This window comes from Myotis daubentonii, chromosome 2 (genome assembly GCF_963259705.1).
Source record: "Myotis daubentonii chromosome 2, mMyoDau2.1, whole genome shotgun sequence".
NCBI classification, from domain to species: domain Eukaryota; kingdom Metazoa; phylum Chordata; class Mammalia; order Chiroptera; family Vespertilionidae; genus Myotis; species Myotis daubentonii.
The window spans coordinates 114744744-114764342 of NC_081841.1; the positions used below are offsets into that span (position 1 = coordinate 114744744).

General features: G+C 41.0%; 1 pseudogene; it reads left to right on the top strand.

Moving 5' to 3' along the window:
- The first annotated feature begins 16633 nt into the window (after positions 1-16633).
- LOC132226656 (jun dimerization protein 2-like) overlaps positions 16634-19599 on the top strand; it is an 81291-nt pseudogene continuing 78325 nt past the window's right edge.

Sequence of the window (19599 nt, forward strand, 5' to 3'; positions counted from 1 at the left end):
AGCAAAGTTATCATTCAGAATTGAAGGTCAGATGAAGAGCTTCACAGATAAGGAAAAGCTAAAGGAGTTCATCACCACCAAACCAGGATTATATGAAATGCTGAAAGGTATCCTTTAAGAAGAGGAAGAGGAAGAAAAAGGTAAAGATACAAATTATGAACAACAAATATGCATCTATCAACAAGTGAATCTAAGAATCAAGTGAATAAATAATCTGATGAACAGAATGAACTGGTGATTATAATAGAATCAGGGACATAGAAAGGGAATGGACTGACTATTCTTGGGGGGGAAAGGAGTGTGGGAGATGTGGGAAGAGACTGGACAAAAATCATGCACCTATGGATGAGGACAGTGGGTGGGGAGTGAGGGCGGAGGGTGGGGCGGGAACTGGGAGGAGGGGAGTTATGGGGGGGAAAAAAAGAGGAATAAATGTAATAATCTGAACAATAAAGATTTAATTAAAAAAAAAAGAAAAAAAACAACAATATCAACTCAATATGGTTTCTAAATAAATAAACTTTATTATTTTTTTTATTTTTTAGAATGGATGCGGTGTTATACACCCAAATTTACACAACTGAAAATGTGTTTCTTCTTTTTCTAAATTTTATTTTATTTTTTAAGGTATTACAAATAGTAGTACATATGTCTCTTTTTGTTCCCCACTGACCTCCCCCAAGCATCCCTTACCCCGGCACTTGCCCTCGTCCCCTTGGCCCCAGTATCTGTCCCCTTGCCCCCAGTATCTTGCGTCTGTTGGTTGTGCTTATATGCTTGCATACAAGTCCTTCGGTTGATCTTTTACCGCCCCTCCCCCCAAACCTCCCTTACATTCCTCTGTAATTTGACAGTCTGTTCAATGCCTCTTTGCTTCTATTTTTGTGCAACAGTTTGTAATGTTCTTTGTTATCCAAAAACGAGTGAGATCATGTGCTATTTATCTTTCACTGACTGGCTTATTTCACTTAGCATAATGCTCTCCAGGTCCACTCATGCTGTTGCAAATGGTAAAAGTTTCTTCTTTTTATGGCAGCATAGTATTCCATTGTGTAGATGTGCCACAATTTTTTAATCTACTCATTTGCTGATGGGCATTTAGGCTGTTTCCAAATCTTAGCTATTGTAAATTGTGCTGTTATGAACATAGGGTGCATGTATCCTTTCTGATTGGTGTTTCTGTTTTCTTGGGATATAGTCCTAGAGGTGGGATTACTGGGCCAAATGGCAGCTGCATTTTTAATTTTTTGAGGAAACACCATATTGTTTTCCACAGTGCCTGCACCAGTCTGCATTCCCACCAGCAGTGAAGGATTCTTTTTTCTCCACATCCTTTCCAGCACTTGTCATTTGTTGATTTGTTCATGATAGCCATTCTCACAAGTGTGAGATGATACCTCGTTGTTTTGATTTGCATCTCTCAGATGATTAATGACTTTGAGCACATTTCCATATGTCTCTTGGCTTTCTAAATGTCTTCTTTTAAAAGGTGTCTATTTAGGTCTGTTGCCCACTTTTTGATTGTGTTGTTTCTTTTGTTAAGTTGTATGCGTTCCTTGTAAATGTTGGAGATTAAACCCGTATCAGAGATAACATTGGCAAGTATGTTTTCCCATGCAGTGGGCTTTCTTGTCGTTTTTGTTGATGGTTTCTTTTGCTATGCAGAAGCTTTTTATTTTGATGTAGTCCTATTTGTTTATTTTCTCTTTAGTTCCCATTGCCCTAGGAGCTGTATCGGTAAAAATATTGCCATGACAAATGTCTGCTATTTTGTTGCCTATGGCTTCTTCTAAGATTTTTATGGTTTCCCCTCTTATTTTTAAGTCCTTTATCCATTTTGAGTTTATTTTTGTACATTGTGTAAGTTGGTGGTCTAGTTTCCTTTTTTTGCAAGTATCTGTCCAGTTTTCCCAAAACCATTTATTGAAGAAACAGTCTTGTCTCCATTGTATGTTCTTGCCTCCTTTGTCAAGTATTAATTGAGCATACTGGCTTGTGTCAATTTCTGGGTTCTCTGTTCTGTTCCACTGGTCTATATGTCTGTTCTTGTGCCAGTACCAGACAGTTTTGAGAACAATGGCTTTGTAGTATAGCTTGATATCTGGTATTGTGATCCCTCCAACATTGTTCTTCTTTCTCAAGATTGCTGCAGCTATTATTAGGGGTATTTTTTTTTTAATTCTAGATGAATTTTTGGAGAATTTTTCTAGGTCTTTGAGGTATGTCATTGGTATAATGGGGATCGCTTGTTACGGTCTTCACTTTGAGGTCTATTTTGTCAGATATAAGTATTGCTACCCCAGCTTTTTTTCATTTCCATTTGCCTGATAGACGTTTTCCCATCTCTTCACTTCCAGTCTGTGTGAGTCCCTTATTCTGAGGTGGGTCTCCTATAGAGAGTATATATATATATATATATATATATATATATATATATATATATATATATATCATGTTTTCTTATCCATTCACTCACTTGATGTCTTTTGATTTGAGCATTTAATCCATTTACATTTAATGTTATTATTGATAGGTACTTGTTTGTAGCCATTTCTGTACTTTATGCCTGTGTTCCCTCCTCCCTTTCTATTTCTTATTTTTACAGCATTCTGTTTAGCATTTCTTGCATTGCTGGCTTGGTAGTGATAAACTCCCTTAGTTGTTGTTGTTGTTGTTGTTGTTTTTTGTCTGCGAAGCTCCTCATTTCCCCTTCAATTTTGATTGATAGTCTTGTTGGATAGAGTATTCTTGAATTCAATCCTTTGCTTTGCATCACTTTGTATACCTCCGTCCATTCCCTTCTAGCTTGATGTGTTTCTGTTGAGAAATCATTTGATAATCTGATGGGGGATCCTTTGTAGGTAACTCTGCCTCTCTTGAAGCCTTTAAGATTCTCCTTTTGTCGTTAACATTTGCCATTGTAATTATGAGGTGTCTTGGTGTGGGTCTTTTGGGATTCATCTTGCTTGGGACTCTCTGTACTTGTGTAACTTTTTTCTTCCCCATATCTGGGAAGTTTTCTTTCATTATTTCTTCAAATACATTTTCTAATCCTTGCTGCTCTTCTTGTCCTTCTGGCAGCTCTATTATACGTATATTACTTTGTTTTGTGTTGCCCCAAAGCTCCCTTAGGTTCTCCTCCTGATTTTTAATTTTTTTCTCCAGTTGCTGTTCAGATTGAGCTTGTTTCTCTACCTTATCTTCTAACTTACTAATTTGGTACTCTGCTTCTTCTAGTTTACTGTTGAAACCTTCCATGGTGGTTTTGACTATAGCTATATCACTTTTGATTTCTTCCTGATTTTTGCATAAGTTGATTTTGTCATCCATCCTGTGTATGAACTTTATATCCATGAATTCTTTTTCTGTCATGTTGCATGCTTCCACTCCACTTATTTCCTTTCTTAGTGACTCCTCATTTTCTTTCCTCTGAAGATTGTGTCATCTCCCCATTCTGACTATCACCAGAAGGTTCAAATGCCGAGTTGCATGGGCCTGGGCCATGTGCAGTGGGAGCTTTGCACCAACCGAGTGTCACTGAGGAGCTCCTACACCAAAACGTGTGGCTGCTGTGTGTTGGTGGGAGCCATGTTTGCCCAGGATCAGAGTCACCGGTGCTCAGTGTGGCCTGGTGCATGCACCTAGAATCAGGGACCCTGCCTGCGGCATGCTTAAACAGAGACCCTGCCTGCGTGTGTCAAAAATCAGAGTCCCCAGTGAGGGTCAAGAGTCAGAGTTCCCCTCTGCCCGCACCAAGAATTGAGGCCTTGCTAGGTGAGGCCTTGAGCCAAGAATCAGGGTCCCTGTGTGTACATGCACCAAGAATTGTAGTCACTGGCTCTTAGTGTGAATGCACTAGGAATCTGGGATCCCAGGCGCACAATAGGAGAAAGAGAGTCAAGTCACTGGTGCTCAGTGCTGCCTCTCGTGTGCAGAGAATCAGGGTCCCCGGTCTACTTGGGGGACCAGGTTTCCCAGTAGCACTGTGTCAGCAGGAGGTCCACTCCTATGCTGTGGAAAACAGACTTCCATGTGCGCTTGCCCAGAATCGAAGTCAGGTGACACTGCCGCCCTGCGTTGGTGTGGGGTTTGGTCACCGATTGCCTTGTGGGAAACTGATTCCTAGTGTCTGCTCAAGCCCAGGCTCAAATTCCTGTAGCAGCACTGTGGCCCTGTGCAAGGGTTGGGTCTAGCAGTTCCTATGGTGCTGCAGCCAGCCTGCGGGGAGGGAGATGCGCTCTGTGACTCACAGAAATCCATGGCTGGGATGTCTGTATTCTTGGTGTATCTGGGTGTGCAACTGTGGTCACAGGTCTCTGTCCCTCAGTGGCTATAGGGACCCAGTTTGCATCTGAGACCAGACTGGGTGGTGCTGAGGCCGGGATCCAGGTCTCAAGCAGCTCTGTTTTTCAAGATGGCATGGCATGGTTAAATAAATGAACTTTAAATATAAATTCACAGAGCAGTTGAAAGTACTATCAACAAAAATATATGAAGAATGAAAAAATATATATTTGGATGATAACCTTGCCAGGTAGAGTATTCTTGGTTGTAGGGTTTTCCTTTCATCATGTTGAATATATCATGCCAATGCCTTCTGGCCTACAAAGTTTCTGTTGAAAAATCAGCTCATAATCTTATGGTCAAGCCCTCGTATGTAACTAGTTATTTTTTGTTTGCTGCTTTTAAGATTCTCTCTTTAAATTTTCACATTTTAATTATGTTGTATCTTGGTATGGATCTCTATAGGTTCATTTTGCTCTGTACTTCCTGGACTAGGATGTCTGTTTCCTTCTCCAGGTTGGAAAAGTTTTCAACCATTATTTCTTCAAAAAGATTTTCTGTCCTTTTCTCTGTCTCTTTCTTTGTGGGACTCCTATGATGTGAATGTAGTACATTTTATGACATCCCAGACTTCCCTTATGCTATCCTCATTCTATTGAATTATTTTTTCTTTGATCATCCAATTGGGTGATTTCCTCACTGATCAGAAGCAACCTGATTTTTCAGCATCATCTGCTCTGATGTTGATTTCTTCTCATGTATTTTTATTTTAGCTTCAGTTCTGGTAGGTTCTTTTTAAAATAATTTCTATCTCTTTGTTGAAGTTTTCATCAAGTTTATCTATTTGCCTGCAGTTTGATAAGCATCTTTGTGACTAGTACTTGAACTTTTAATCTATTAGACAGCTTATTTCTGTTTATTTTATTTATTTTTCTGGGGTTTTGCCTTTTTCTTGGAACATGTTCTTTGTCTCCTCATTTTACCTGTTGGTTTGTTTCTAAATATTATTTAGGTTGGCTATATCTCCTGGTTGTAAAATATTGGCAATATTTAGAAGGTGTCCTGTGGGGCCTAGGGATGAAATCACAAAAATCACCAGTGTCTGATGCTCCAGAGGTATTCCCTGTGTGGACTAGTGTGTCCTCTTGTTGTGGTTGGGCCACAGCTGCTATGACACACTGAACCTGATTGATTGTGAGGCCTGGATGCAACTGTTGCTGGTGTTCAGGTCAGGCTTTTAGTATGGCTGTACATTTGTGTGTGGCAAGGCTCAGTCTGGACTATTTCAGACACAGCACTATGTACTGGTGCTGACTGAGGTTTCTCACCAGGTGTGGCAGTGCAGTAACCACTTTCAAGGGGCGCCACTTTGGTGATTTCCTTAGGGAAACTCCAGGGTTGGGTAAAGAGTGTTAGCAAGGCTAATAAAGAGTGTCAGAAATGGAGCCTGCCAGTGTAAGACCAGCTAGGTTAAAGGTGGGGGGAAATGGCACCCTCCAGCATCTCTGACTCTGAAGAAAGTTTCAACAGATCCCTATCGCTCCAGCATATGCCCTAAAATTAGTCAATGTATCATGCTCATGTATGACCCAGGTGCTTTTAAAACTGTTGCCTCTGCTCTGAGACTTGGAAAGAATACAACCTTGTATTCCTATAGCCCTTTGGTTCTCCCAGGCATAAGCCCACTGGTTTTCAAAGGAAGGTTAATGGAGTTTTTCTTCCTGGTGCAGGTCGCACAGGCTTGAGCTTGGACACACCACTCTTTGAAGGGGTCCTCTGTGGTTATGCTATCCTTTCCCCTTATAGGTTACCACACAGGGAGTGGGGGATACAGTGGGTCTTGACTAGACTGAATCTCTGACCATCTCAAAGTAGATTTTTCTTTATATTTGTAGTTCCAAAGATTCTTTTCTGCTTGGATATATCTGTTCCTTATGTAGTTTTGGTTTTGGTATCAATGAGAAGAGATGAACTCATGATCTTCCTACTCTACTGAGTTAATGAACTCATGGCCAGGGTCCTTGCTCTAGAATTCCAATTTAGTTTGTCAGTGAAATGTTGTTCCCTGCAGTTGGTACAATGTCTCCACAACAAACGTGTCTTTAGATCACCAAATCCCTGCCTGCCCTCTAAACCTAGTAAATGTATTTATAAATATCAAAATTATTTTTAAGCCATTCAGATTTTTAAGCCATTTTTATAGTCTCATAACAAGTTAGTGAAAAATGTATTTTATGCACTTCAATAGACTTCAAATTGAAAATGATTTTTGTGAACTGTTTTCTTCAGTCATGCATTCATACCATTTACAAATGGATTTACTTTGGGTAAAACTTTGTTGCCACTTTCATGTAAGAAATATTTAGTATTTCCAAAGGAGCAAGCAAGATGTATTTTAATTACACCATAGCTTCAACTAATAAAAAATCTCTTCCAGTTTTAAAGATTAACCATTCTACTAAAAGGGAGTAAATGGGTTCCATCTGTGGCTAATGGAGCTGATTTGATTTAAAGTGGACAAAGTTCACCATACAAACACTTTAATAATGATCATATTATAAGACTACAGCATGAGAATTAGAATATCTTAGAGATGGAAACAGGCTTAGGAAGCATATCTAAACAAATCTGTGCAAGCAAGAGATTCTGTTTGCAACATCACATGAATGTTTATTCATTTATCAAACTAAATTAATAGCTTTTGTTCAATTCAAACATATTTTAAAATATGGTATAGTAATATATAAACCAAATAATAAAAATTAGAAGTGTATTAAATTAAATATTTCTAGGCTTGATTTTAGGGTTATACAGCATAAAATAAAATTTCTCTATGGTAGAACATGTACACAAATTACTCTGACATTCTTTCTTTGGAATTATGATGCTACATGGCAACTAGTTATTTATTGTAAATGATAAATAGTTTTATAATTAATAAAACTAAGCATTGCTTCTACAAAATCCAGATTTTAGTAGACTAATGCATCAATTAATGACTAGATATGTTTTGAGAAATGCATCATTAAGCAATTTTGCCAAGCAAACATAGAATATGCCTACACAAGCCTAGATGGTAAAGCCTACTGCACACCTAGACTATATGTTATAGACCAATGCTCCTAGGCTACAAAACTGTACAGCATGCTACTGTACTGTATACTGTAGGCAATTGCAACACAACCTAAACATTAAGTTGTATGAGTTCCTTGTATATTTTGGATATTAACCCCTTATAAGATGTATCATTGGCAATATGTTCTCCTGTAGAGTAGGCTCTCTTTTCATTTTGTTGGTTCCTTTTGCTGGGAAGAAGCTTTTTATTTTTATACTAGAGGCCCGGTGCACAAAATTTGTGCACTGGGGGATCCCTCAGCTTGGCCTGTGCCATCTCGCCATCCGGGATACCTTGGGGGATGTCTGCCTGCCAACTCTTAGTAGCCTCCCAGAGTGTGGCTACTATTATTTTCTTTATTTCTGTAGCCTTGGCCTGGTCTCTCTTGTTTCTCCTCTCTTCTTCCTCCTGGCCTTTATTATAGAACACAGAGGTGGCAACTCTCAAGAGGTTCTTTCAGGACTAATAGCCAATTTTTGTAACTTTCTCCTGATGGCTGGGGTCATATGAGTGATAAATTTGTCTTTTAAATTTAGTTGTCCCTCTTCTGTACCTGGGGTCATGTTAGTGTGCTTAACCAATGCCTCCCTGAGCCTCACTAAAAAAAAACACCAAGGAGTTTTCATCAGCCCCTTGATTAATGGTGTTTAGTTTAGAGTAATTAACAGGCTTTGTTTTACTACATCTGAGGCCTTCTATAATACAGAACTGGTAGTGCTTTATCTTCCACCTCTCAGTTTTAGGGTTCTATCAAGGGTCTACAGGAGGGACTGCCTCCTGTCCTATTAAGAAACTCCCTATCCTTCCCTCAATGTCCTCTACTTCCCCGAGCATAAGTAATAAAACATTCATTCCAAAATTCTCTTGCTTTTTCTAATACAACTTGCTTTTAGTGGCTGAGAGGATCAGGTCTAATATGAGCTTGATGTGTCTGTATGAGAGATCAAACATTTGAATCAGGCTTTGGAAGACCTCAATATATATCTTCAATAAATGTTTTTTACTTAACAAAATTCATCAAAAAGTTGTCTCTCTTTATGAACCTTTGAAATGTTTTACCAAATTTAGATGATGCAAAATGATATCCTTTATTTTATTCTATTAAGGTACAAAATGTAAATTTATCCAATAAAACAGGTAATCCATCAATAAAATCCAAATCAAGACACCTCAAAGTGCAATTAGAGAATTAGAGAATTTCAAAATTAAAACTTTCACACAGTTTGAGCTGCCATTATTTAATTCAGTCCCATCGTTCTTCTGTAATAATAAATTTTAACATCTTCCTGTTTTTAGTCATTGTAATTCATTAAAAGCTTGCAAAGAAAAATAAAAAATAAAATGGATGTAGCTGAACACAAACTGAAGCAAATCTGCATGGAGACATAAGAAAACCTGCAAATGGAGGATTTTTGTCATACCATATAATATACTAAATTAACATTTCCAAATATAAGAAACCTATGTTGTTATTGTCATAATTATTTATAGTCCATTATTGTAATCTGAAAGACACTTTCTAAAACTAATTCTAAAATCCTGAATCCCCCACTGACTGAAATTACAGAAGTATTTAAAAATACACAAGTTTTTGTGTCTGTGTGTATTGTGTATATATTTGAAGTAAATTTAGTAAAGTATCAATCATAGAAGGAATATTTAAGTAATTTACATTAAATTTATACACTAAAGTAAAAGATATATATTAAAATAACTACATTTTGTTTACCTGAAAAATGTCTAGGATGCTTTAGTAAAAACATTATTTTAATTAATCCAATAAAAATGACTGGATACAAAAATATGTGTGTGTGTCTGTGTGTGTGTTACAGAAACAAAGAGAAAATTTATTTGAAAAGTAATCTAAAATATTTATGTTTCAAGTTTTTATTGAAAAAGTCCCAAATTTGATTCAAAATGAACATATATAAAAACTTCATTATATACTTCATATATAATACTTCATATATATTAATAAGGGTATTAAAATAAGTGTATTATGATATAGTTTCCTTTAAGTTCTAGTTGTAGATTTTTTACTAAGTATTCAGAAAATCAGGTTTAAACAACACTTGCAAAGTTACTGAGATGATTAATTACACACAAATTATATTTTTCTTTGTGTGCAACTCAATAGATAGTTATACTTCATTGTATTGTGAGAGAATAGGAGTTGCATGACTAGAAATAGAAGCTCCTATTACATGAAATTAGAAATTTAGAAAGGTTTCAAAAATAATTTTTAAAATATTTGACTTGTAAAGATTCCAAATTAGCCAGAAAATGTTTCATTAGCTCTATCCACATTTACTAGTAATAATAATAAACATCTGCTCTTTAATTTTATCTCTGCTGAATGTTCTCTGTTAGCAAAACAGAATTTGCATGATGTAAAGGAATTTAATTAATTTTTCCAACCATCCCTATACCCAGAAAATAACCCTGTGTATTATTTTTCTCAATAATTTCTCCTTTAATTGTTTTATTTTACTCTAAGTATTAATTTACTTTAGGTCATTCATAATTTATTTTCTAGTATTTTCTTGATCTATAGACAAGTTTTAAACTTGACATTTTAGAGTCAATTTCAGAATAAATTTTGCTTCTTTCTATTAATGTGAAATAAAACAGCTTATCTGGTCTTGTGACAGAGCTCTGATTAAACTATGAAATAACTGATATTTACCTTCAAAGTCCTCATCTGAAAATTACCTTTACCTTTAGATAAAAGCATATATAAGCTAAGTTGTTGATGGAGTGGTAGGGGTGATGTAGACAGGAGGATTTTTTTTTCTACCTTTAAATATATATATATATATATATATATATATATATATATATATATATATATTTATTTATTTAGGAATACCTAAATATATTTTGGACCTTGATTAAACTGTAAATCCTGAATTAGACAAAGAAATAAACCTCATTATACAATTAATATTTTCACTCAAATTACCAGTTATTACAGAAAGTGCATCTTTCCAAATGAAGCTTTTTTACATGCAGGGTTTAACAGGGTAGTATCTGTCCCATTATCCCAATTGTCTTTATGAAATATATGCAGCCTGCTACCTAGGAAACTTGAGTGTAGGAGGAGATGTTCTGACTGCACATGGCTCCAGTTTCCAAGGAAACTCATGCCCTTTTTTTCCCCCTGTAAATGTCCAAAGCAGTTGTTTATTAGGAACTGGATTAACAGTCTTTTCAAAGGAGACTCTTTTCATACATATAAACTAAATTGTAAATTGTATTTTCTGTGTTTAATTTTTTTCAGCATGTAGGTTTCAGGTATAAAGTAAAGTCTTATGGATTATCACATATGGGTTTAATATGATGTAATTTAAAATATTAAGAATGCAAAAGCTTGCCCTTTAATAAAAATAAACCATAAATGTATAAGAAAATGTTTTTTTCTGAAAAATAACTAGCAGATACTGAATGTATACTTATCCAAATCCATATGTGTTGAATATGCACTTTTTAATTGATGCTAATGAAAATATTTTCCCTTGAATGCTTTCATATATAATAACTAGAGGCCCGGTGCACAAAAATGTGTGCACTCGGGGGGGGGGGGAAGGGAAGGTCCCTCAGCCTGGCCTGTGCCCTCTTGCAGTCTGGGACCCCTCAGGAGATAACGACCTGCTGGCTTAGGCCCGCTCCCTGGTGGCAGAGGGCAGGCCCAATCCCTATGTGCAGCGCCTGGTCAGGCTCAGAGCAGGACTGATTGGGGAGTTGGGGCACCGCCCCCTGTCATGCACAGAGCAGGGCGATTGGGAGGTTGTGATGCCACCCTCAGTCACACTCAGGGTAGGGCCGATAGGGGGTTGGGGCACCGTCCCCTGTCACACTCAAGGCAGGGTCGATGGGGAGGTTGTGGCGCCACCCTCTGTCATGCACAGAGCAGGGCCAATCAGGGGGTTGGGGAGGTCCACCCTGTCATGCACAGAGCAGGGCCGATCAGGTGGTTGAGGAGCTCCCCTCTGTCACTCACAGAGTAGGGCCGATAGGGGAGTTGGGGCACCACCCTCTGTCACACAGAGAGCAGGGCGGATCAGGGGGTTGGGGTGATGCCACTGTCACACTCAGGGCAGGGCCGATGGGGAGGTTATGGCTCTACATCACACACAGAGCAGGGCCCGTGGGGTGGGGGTTGAGGCGCTGCCCTCTATCATTCACAGAGCAGGGCCAATCAGGGGGTTGGGGCGCCGCCACTCTCACACTCAGGGCAGGGCCGATGGGGAGGTTATGGCTCTACCCTGGAACACACAGAGCAGGGCCTGTGGGGTGGGGGTTTGGGGCACCGCACCCTGTCACACACAGAGCAGGGCCGATCAGGGGGTTGGGGTGCCACACCCTGTCACACACAGAGCCGCAGGGCAATCAGGGGGTTGGGGAGCTCCCCCCTATCAGGCACAGAGCAGGGCTGATCAGGGGGTTGGGGCGCATTCTCCTGTCATGAACAGAGCAGAGTGGATAGGGAGGTTGTGGCCCCGCCCCCTGTCACACACAGAGCCACAGGGTGATCAGGGGGTTTGGGCACTGCCCCCTGTCATGCTGATCCTGGTGTCGGGAGGCCTTGCGGCTCCGCTGATCCCGGTGCTGGGAGGCATATTACCCTTTTACTATATAGGGTAGAGGCCTGGTGCACAGGTGGGTGCCGGCTGGTTTGCCCTGAAGGGTGTCCTGGATCAGGGTGGGGGTCACACTGGGGTGCCTGGCCAGCCTGGGTGAGGGGCTGAGGGCTGTTTGCAGCTGGTCACACACCCTTCAGGGTGGGGGTCCCCACTGGGGTGCCTGGCCAGTCTGGGTGAAGGGCTGAGGGCTATTTTCAGGCTGGGGGTGACTGAAGCTCCCAACCGCTCCTTTTTTTTTTTTTTTTTTTTTTTTTTTTTATTCTGGGCCAGCTTTAGCTTTGAGGCTTGGCTCCAGCTCTTAGGCCTCCGCTGCTGAAAGTAGGTTTCTGGCCTTTGCTTACAATGTTGCAATCCTGCTGACTGAAGCCCGGGACTAAAGCAGGTTTCTGGGGTTTTGTTTAGCTTCTATATTTGTTACATAGTTGCTTAGAGTTGCAGCTCAGAGGCCTGCAGCGGCAGGCGGGGCATTGGAGTCCTCCGTCACTGAAGCAAGCAAGCCTCATGTTAGTTTCAAGCTGCCTGGCTTCCGGCCACCATCTTGGCTGGCAGTTAATTTGCATATCGCCCTGATTAGCTAATGGGAAGGGTAGCGGTCGTACGCCAATTACCATGTTTCTCTTTTATTACATAGGACTAGAGGCCCAGTGCATGAAAGTCCTGCGGCGTGTGTGTGTGTGTGTGTGTGTGTGTGTCCCTCAGCCCAGCCTGCACCCTCTCCAACCTGGGGCTGCTGGCTCCCAACTGCTCACCTGCCTGCCTGCCTGATTGCCCCTAACAACTTCTGCCTGTCAGCCTGATCACCCCCTAACAACTCCCTTGCCAACCTGATCAACATTTAACTGTCCCCCTGCTGGCCCGATTGTCCCTAACTTCCCTCCCCTGTGAGTCTGATTGCCCCTACCTGAGCTCCTCTGCAGCCTGGTTGCTCCCAACTGCCCTCCCCTGATGGCTGGCCCAGTCATGCCTAACTGCTCTCCCTTGCCAGCCTGGTCACCCCTAACTTCCCTCCCCTGCCAGCCCGGTCACCCCCAACTGCCCCCCCTGCAGGCCCAGTGGCCCCCAACTGCCCCCCACTGCTGGCCTGGTCCCCCCCAACTGCCCTCCCCTGCAGGCCTGGTCACCCTAACTGCCCTCCCCTGCTGGCCATCATTGACCACATGGGGGCAGCCATTTTGTGTGTTGAAGTGATGGTCAATTTGCATATTGCCTCTTTATTAGATAGGATCAAATTACATTTTTATGCTGAATCCTCTTTATTTTCTATCACTCGATTTTATTGTGCTAAAATATCACATATTACATCTTCTACTAATATACTCCAAAATATAAAATCTTAAATCTACAAATTTCAAGATGGCTACAGAGTAGGTGAAAGCTACACTTGCCTGCTCCTGGCCCCAAACCAGATTTACAGCTGAATTATAGAGCACTCAACTGAATAATAAATTGAAAGCTAATTGAAATATTACAACCAAGGATTTACAGAAGAAGCCATATAGCCATATATACTGGTAAGAAGGGTTGAGAGGCAGAAAGGGCTAGCCCCTACACATATATGCCACACTGAGAAGCCAGAGGGATATCTCAGCTGCAAAACTTCTTCCCTCCTGGAGCATGGGGGGTCTCAACCTTATTCAGGGATCCCCAACCCAGAACAACAGAGATAAAAAGAGGAGCCCCCATAGCATCTGATGGTGAAAATCAGTGGGGATTTAGGTTGCCTGGGAGAAAAAGAAGTTGGCTAGAGACCCAAACACTAATGTCTCAGGGTTGAAAACTCCTATTGTTACAATATCAGCCTGGGGAGTGCACTGTCTGGTCTGTCAACTATTGGCAATACCACCCTGCCATAATGGTCTGCTGCATAATGCTCTGCTGACTGTACACAACAAGGACCTTTGCTGCACTCATTTTTTGGAGAAGCTCTTAGCAGAAATTTAAACAATGATTGAACTGTATAGCTTTAGAAAGGGGACGATTCATCCACCTTGAGGGCACAGCCCTCACACCACCTGTCAAATCACTTGGCCTGCTCTATGACCCTGTGGTCCTGCCCAGCTAAGTTCAGATCTGCAGGGGGAATCTGAGTGACACCCAGAGCTGGGACTTTTAAAATTCATTTCCTGGGGAAGCTTTTGTTCAGGAATCAGATGGGCAGGAACTGGGTTGTGTGGCTATATCACCACTCCTACCTCTCTTGTGAGCTTGGCATACACCATTCTGCCAATGAGATATTCATTTGACATGTCTTTCTGGCACCAGGGGCCCAGCCCTGTAGAGCTCTGTCCCTGAAGGGGACCTAAGAGGTGATCAGAGCTTGGACCTTTGGTGCTCATCTAAGACTTTTGCCTAGGAAAAGAAAGAAGTGCCCACCACCTCCTATAGGCTTTCTGGCACCACCGCCAATGGAAGACAGTTTGGATCTGCTATTCCAAGTCCTGGTGGTCCCATACTGAAGAGCTCAGCTCCATGGGGAGAAGAGAGTGCTTCTCAGAACTGGAATATTCTAGTGTGCTTAGCACATTCTGAGGGCTTGTCTAATACCACCTACCCCCAATGGAAGGCTCTTTTGACTTGTCCTTTTGAGTCCAGGTGGCTCCACCCTCCTGATCTTGCTCCTGCAGAGGGGACAACTGGATGCACCCAACTGGAACATGCAGCACACTAGTTCTTGGGGAGAAAGAGTTGGAGACTCTGGCAAGGACTGAGTGGATATGGCTTTGGAGTATGGGCCAATTTCTCCTCATTGAGTGCCTGACGGTATATCCCTTAAGTAGGGGATCCACTAATCTGTACACCTGACCCAGATTGCCTTACACTATTGAGATTGCAACCTGTGGAAGGGGCTATGAGTGGCAGCTAGCCTAGGGACACTGTAAAATTTTTATTTTTTAAATTTATATTTATTGTTGAAAGTATTAAAGATGTCCCCCTTTTTCTCCCCATTGACCCTATCCACCCCACACCCACCATTTTAGGCCTTCACCTCATAATTGTCTGTGTCCATGGATGATGCATACATGCATGTAAGTTCCCCAGTTAATCTCTCTTCCACACCCCTACCTTTCTTCTGAGATTCCTCAGTCTGTTTCATGCGTCAATCAACCTGTACCAAAATCCTGTCCAAGTGGACCCAAAATAAACACAACCAGTGGCGGGCTTCAGACCAGAGCTTGTCCCAACTAGCCACACAAGCAGCACTCCTAAAGGGGGATTGCAGAAGGCATCAGACCCTACTGGGAACAACTCTGCCTTGGGAGGTAGCTACTGCACAGCACTCATACATTGATTGAAGTTTATCTGTATCATCATTTATCTTAATCATCAGCCAGCCTGAAGAGTTAACTCCAATCAGGAAGGGACCAGCAGAATTCAAGACTCAACTACAACAGAAGAGTGCACAAAAACACATGTAACATTCCTGGAGTACCGAGCTTAAGTGATCTGGAAGATTGTGGCACTGAGCCCAACACAACACCTATATTATAAAGCCATAATAATAAGTTTTGGAATAATAGCAGATATACCTAATGCTCCAAATAAAGAAATAAGAGAAATCCACAGAAAAAAAAATTGAAATGAAGTAGAGAAAACAAAAATATCAGATGCAGAGTTTAAAACGATGGTAATAAAGATGCTCAATGACTTTAGGGAAACAATGAATAATCTTAGTGAGAACTTAAAGAGATAGGAAACATTTAAAAGGACATAAAATCATTAAAAAGAATCAATAAAAATGAAGAATATAATATGTGAAATGAAGAATACACTAGAAATCAACAGCAGGTTAAATGAAACAGAGAATTGAATAAGCAATTTAGAGAAAAAGATAACACTAAGCACCTAGGCAGAACATCAAAAAGAATAGATATTTTTTTAATTGAGGAAAGTCTAAGGGCCCTCTGAAACAGCAAGCATAACAACATCTACATAACAGGGATAATAGAAGGAGAAAAGAGTAAGCAAAGTTTGAGGCCCTGTTTGAAGAAATAATGGCTGAAAACTTCCCTAATCTTCAAAAGGAAAAAGCATATAAGTTCAGGAAATGTAGAGTTTAAATCAAGATGAACCCAAAGATGCCCGCACCAAGGTACATCATAGCTAAAATGTCAAAGGTAAAAGAGAGAGAATCTTAAAGACAGCAAATTGGTTACTTACAACAAAGCTCACATAAAACTTTCAGCTGATTTATCAACAGAAACATTTCAGGCCAGAAGTGAATGGCATAAAATATCCCAAGAGAGGAAAGCAAGGACCTACAAGCTAGACTATTCTATGTAGCAAACTTACCATTTAAAACTGAAGGCAAGATCTTGAAGAGGAGAGCAGTGGAGGCCAGGAGTGTGACCACCCCAATACCCATACTGCCTGAGGACACCACCCTGAACCCAAGCAGTGAGTCACTTACCATCCATAACTCATGAGGGACCACATCTGGGTCCCTGTAGTGAGTACCATCCTACCTTGCCACTGGCTCTGAGATACCTGCAGTGACTGCAGGCCAGAGAGATTTCTCACACTGAACCTCCCTACCAAGATCCTGGACCTTGCACTTCTGGACCCGGCACTCCTCCACCCTGTGCTCCCAGACATGGTGTGGTGAGTGCAAGTCAGAGGGACCATACACCCCACCTCACTCACCCGTAAGGATTGGGCCCAAAGTGCAGGTTGGGGACCTCCAACCTGATGCCCCACCCAGTCCCAAGGACTGTGTGGAACAGTGCTATCTGGGGTCACTCAGCCCGGCTCCCATTCAGCTCCAAAGACTGGCATAGAGGGAAAGCCAGAGAGTGCTAGGGCACAAACTTGTCATGAACACTAGGGTGACACTGAGTTGCATGCCAGAGAGCTCTTGGACCTCAAAGAAGTCACACACCAGAGGATCTGTGCAGGTGCCCTCACCAACTCCGTGTACCTTCAGTGGACAAAGGTGGAACCAGAACCATGAAGGAAGGGAATACAACTCAGAGCAGAGACATTAAAGACATGAGACTCAAGGGAGACTCAATCTTTGGGATAAGGAGTACCAGACCATTAGACCACTAGAGGCTTCAATTTCTCAGAACTCAAGCAGGTTGCCAAGAACCAAAAAGTTTCAGCAACTCACATTACATAGAAACAAATACAAAGAGACAGTGATAATGGGAAGACAAAAAAACAATGCCCTAAGGAAAGAAGATAAGGCATCACTAGAGATAAAACTAAATGAAATGGAGACAAGCAATTTGAAGGGGAAGAATTCAGAGTAATGGTTATAAGGATGCTCAAACATCTGACTGAGAAATTCACCAACATGTGTAAGAATCAAGAGGAAATGAAGAATGACATAGTTGCAATAGGGCACACAATGGAAATTTCAACAGTAGACTAGAAGAAGCTGAGGATTCAATCAGCAAGTTAGAAGACAATGTAGAAAAATAAAACACTCAATACGAACAGCAATAGGAAAAAATAAATAAAAATCAGGAAGAAAGTTTAAGGGAGATTTGAGACAACATGAAACAAGGAAACATCTGAATAATAGGGGTGGAAGAAGAGGTTGAAGTTGAGCAAGGAATAGAAAACCTATTTGAAGAAATATTGACAGAAAAATTCACTGACTTGTGGAAAACAATAGTCACACAAGCACAGAGAGTCCCAAACAAGAAGAACCCATAAGGCCCATAACAAGATAAGTTGTTATTACAATGGCAAATGTTAATGAAAAATAAATAATCTTAAGAGCTGCAAGATAGAGACAGAAAGTTACCTAAGCCTTAGGTATCTCCCATTAGACTATCAAATGCTTTTCAACAGAAACACTTTGGCCCAAAGGGAATTGAATGAAGTATACAAAGTAATGAAAAGCAAGGGACTGAATCCAAGAATACTCTATCCAGCAAGGCTATTATTCAAAATTGAAGGGGAAATCAGGAGCTTCACAAATAAAAAAAAGGCTAAGGGAAATTATTACCATCAAGCCAGCAATGCAAGAAATCCTAAAGGAATTGATGTAAGAAATAGGAATGGAAGGAGATGGAGAAACAGACATAAAGAATAAAAATGGCAACAAACAATAATTATCAATAATAACCCTAAATGTAAATTGATTAAATGCTCCAATCAAAAGACATATGGGGGCTGAATGGATAAAAATAGATGACCCATATATATGCTGTCTACAAGAGACCCACATCAGAACAAAGCACTCACACAGACTGAAAGTGAAGGGATGTGAAAAATAGTTTCAAGCAAATGAAAAAAAAGCTAGGGTAGAGATACTTAGATTGGAAAAAACGACCTCAAAGAGAAGACCATAACAAGAGATAAGGAAGGCCACTTCATAATACTAAAGGGATTGACATACAAGAGGCTATAACTCTGGTACACATATATGCCCCCAATACAGGAGCACCCAAATACATAGAAAAGCTTCTGGGAGATATCAAGAGATTGACGGCAATACAATCACAGTAGGGGACTTTAATACCCCATTGACATCACTGGATAAATCTTCTAGACAAAAAATCAGCAAAGAAACAGCAATCCTAAATGACTCACTAGATCAGATGGAACTAATTGACATCTTCAGAATATTTCACCCCAAAGCTATGGAATATACGTTCCTCTCAAGTGCACATGGTACATTTTCAAAGATAGACCAAATATTAGGACACAGGCTAAGGCACTACAAATTCAAGAAGATTGAAATCATTTTAAGCATCTTCTCAGATCACAATAGCATAAAGTTAGAAATCAACTACATTAAAAACAATAAAAAATGATAAAATACTTTGAGGATAAATAGCATGCTATTAAACAATGAGTAGATTACAAAAGAGATAAAAGAAGAAATACAAAACACCCTGGAAAAAAATGACAAAGAAGTTAATCATGCAGTCATCTGTGGCTGCAGGCGCTGTAACCCAGCACTAACTGCTGAGGGGGCTGCATATCAGGCCTGGAGAGAGACCAGAAGAGAGAAGCAGGGTCTGATCCATAGCCTGTGTGGCAGATGTTGATCAGCAATTGTCTATCTTTCTCTCCCAGTGGGGCCAGCAGCCATGCCTTCATTTCTCTCCAAGCCTACACCAGGGTTGCTGATCAGCCCCGCCTTTCTGAACAGGCCCCCTTGATAGGCTCAGAGATGCTGACTGGCATAGAAACTGACCAATCATAACCAAATCTGGGTGAAGTGTGAGGAGCCAATGGCTGCCTAAGGGGCAGAGCTTTTGACATTGACTGGCATAGAAACTGACAAATCAGAACAAAATCTGGGTCAATTGTGAGGAGCCAATAGCTGCCTAGGAGGCGAAACTTTTGACGCTGATTGGATAGAAACCGACCAATCAGAACCAAATTAGCCAGCAAAGGCGGGCAGTTGGGGGTGATCAGGAAGGCAAAGGTAGTTAGGGGCGATCAGGCTGGCAGGGAAGGGCAGTTAGAGGTGATCAGGAAGGCAGAGGCAGTTAGAGGCCATCAGGCCAGCAGGGGAGGGCCGTTGGGGGTGAGATCAGGCTAGCAAGGGAGGGCAGTTGGCAACCAGGCCAACAGGGAAGGGCAGTTTGTGGCAAGGTC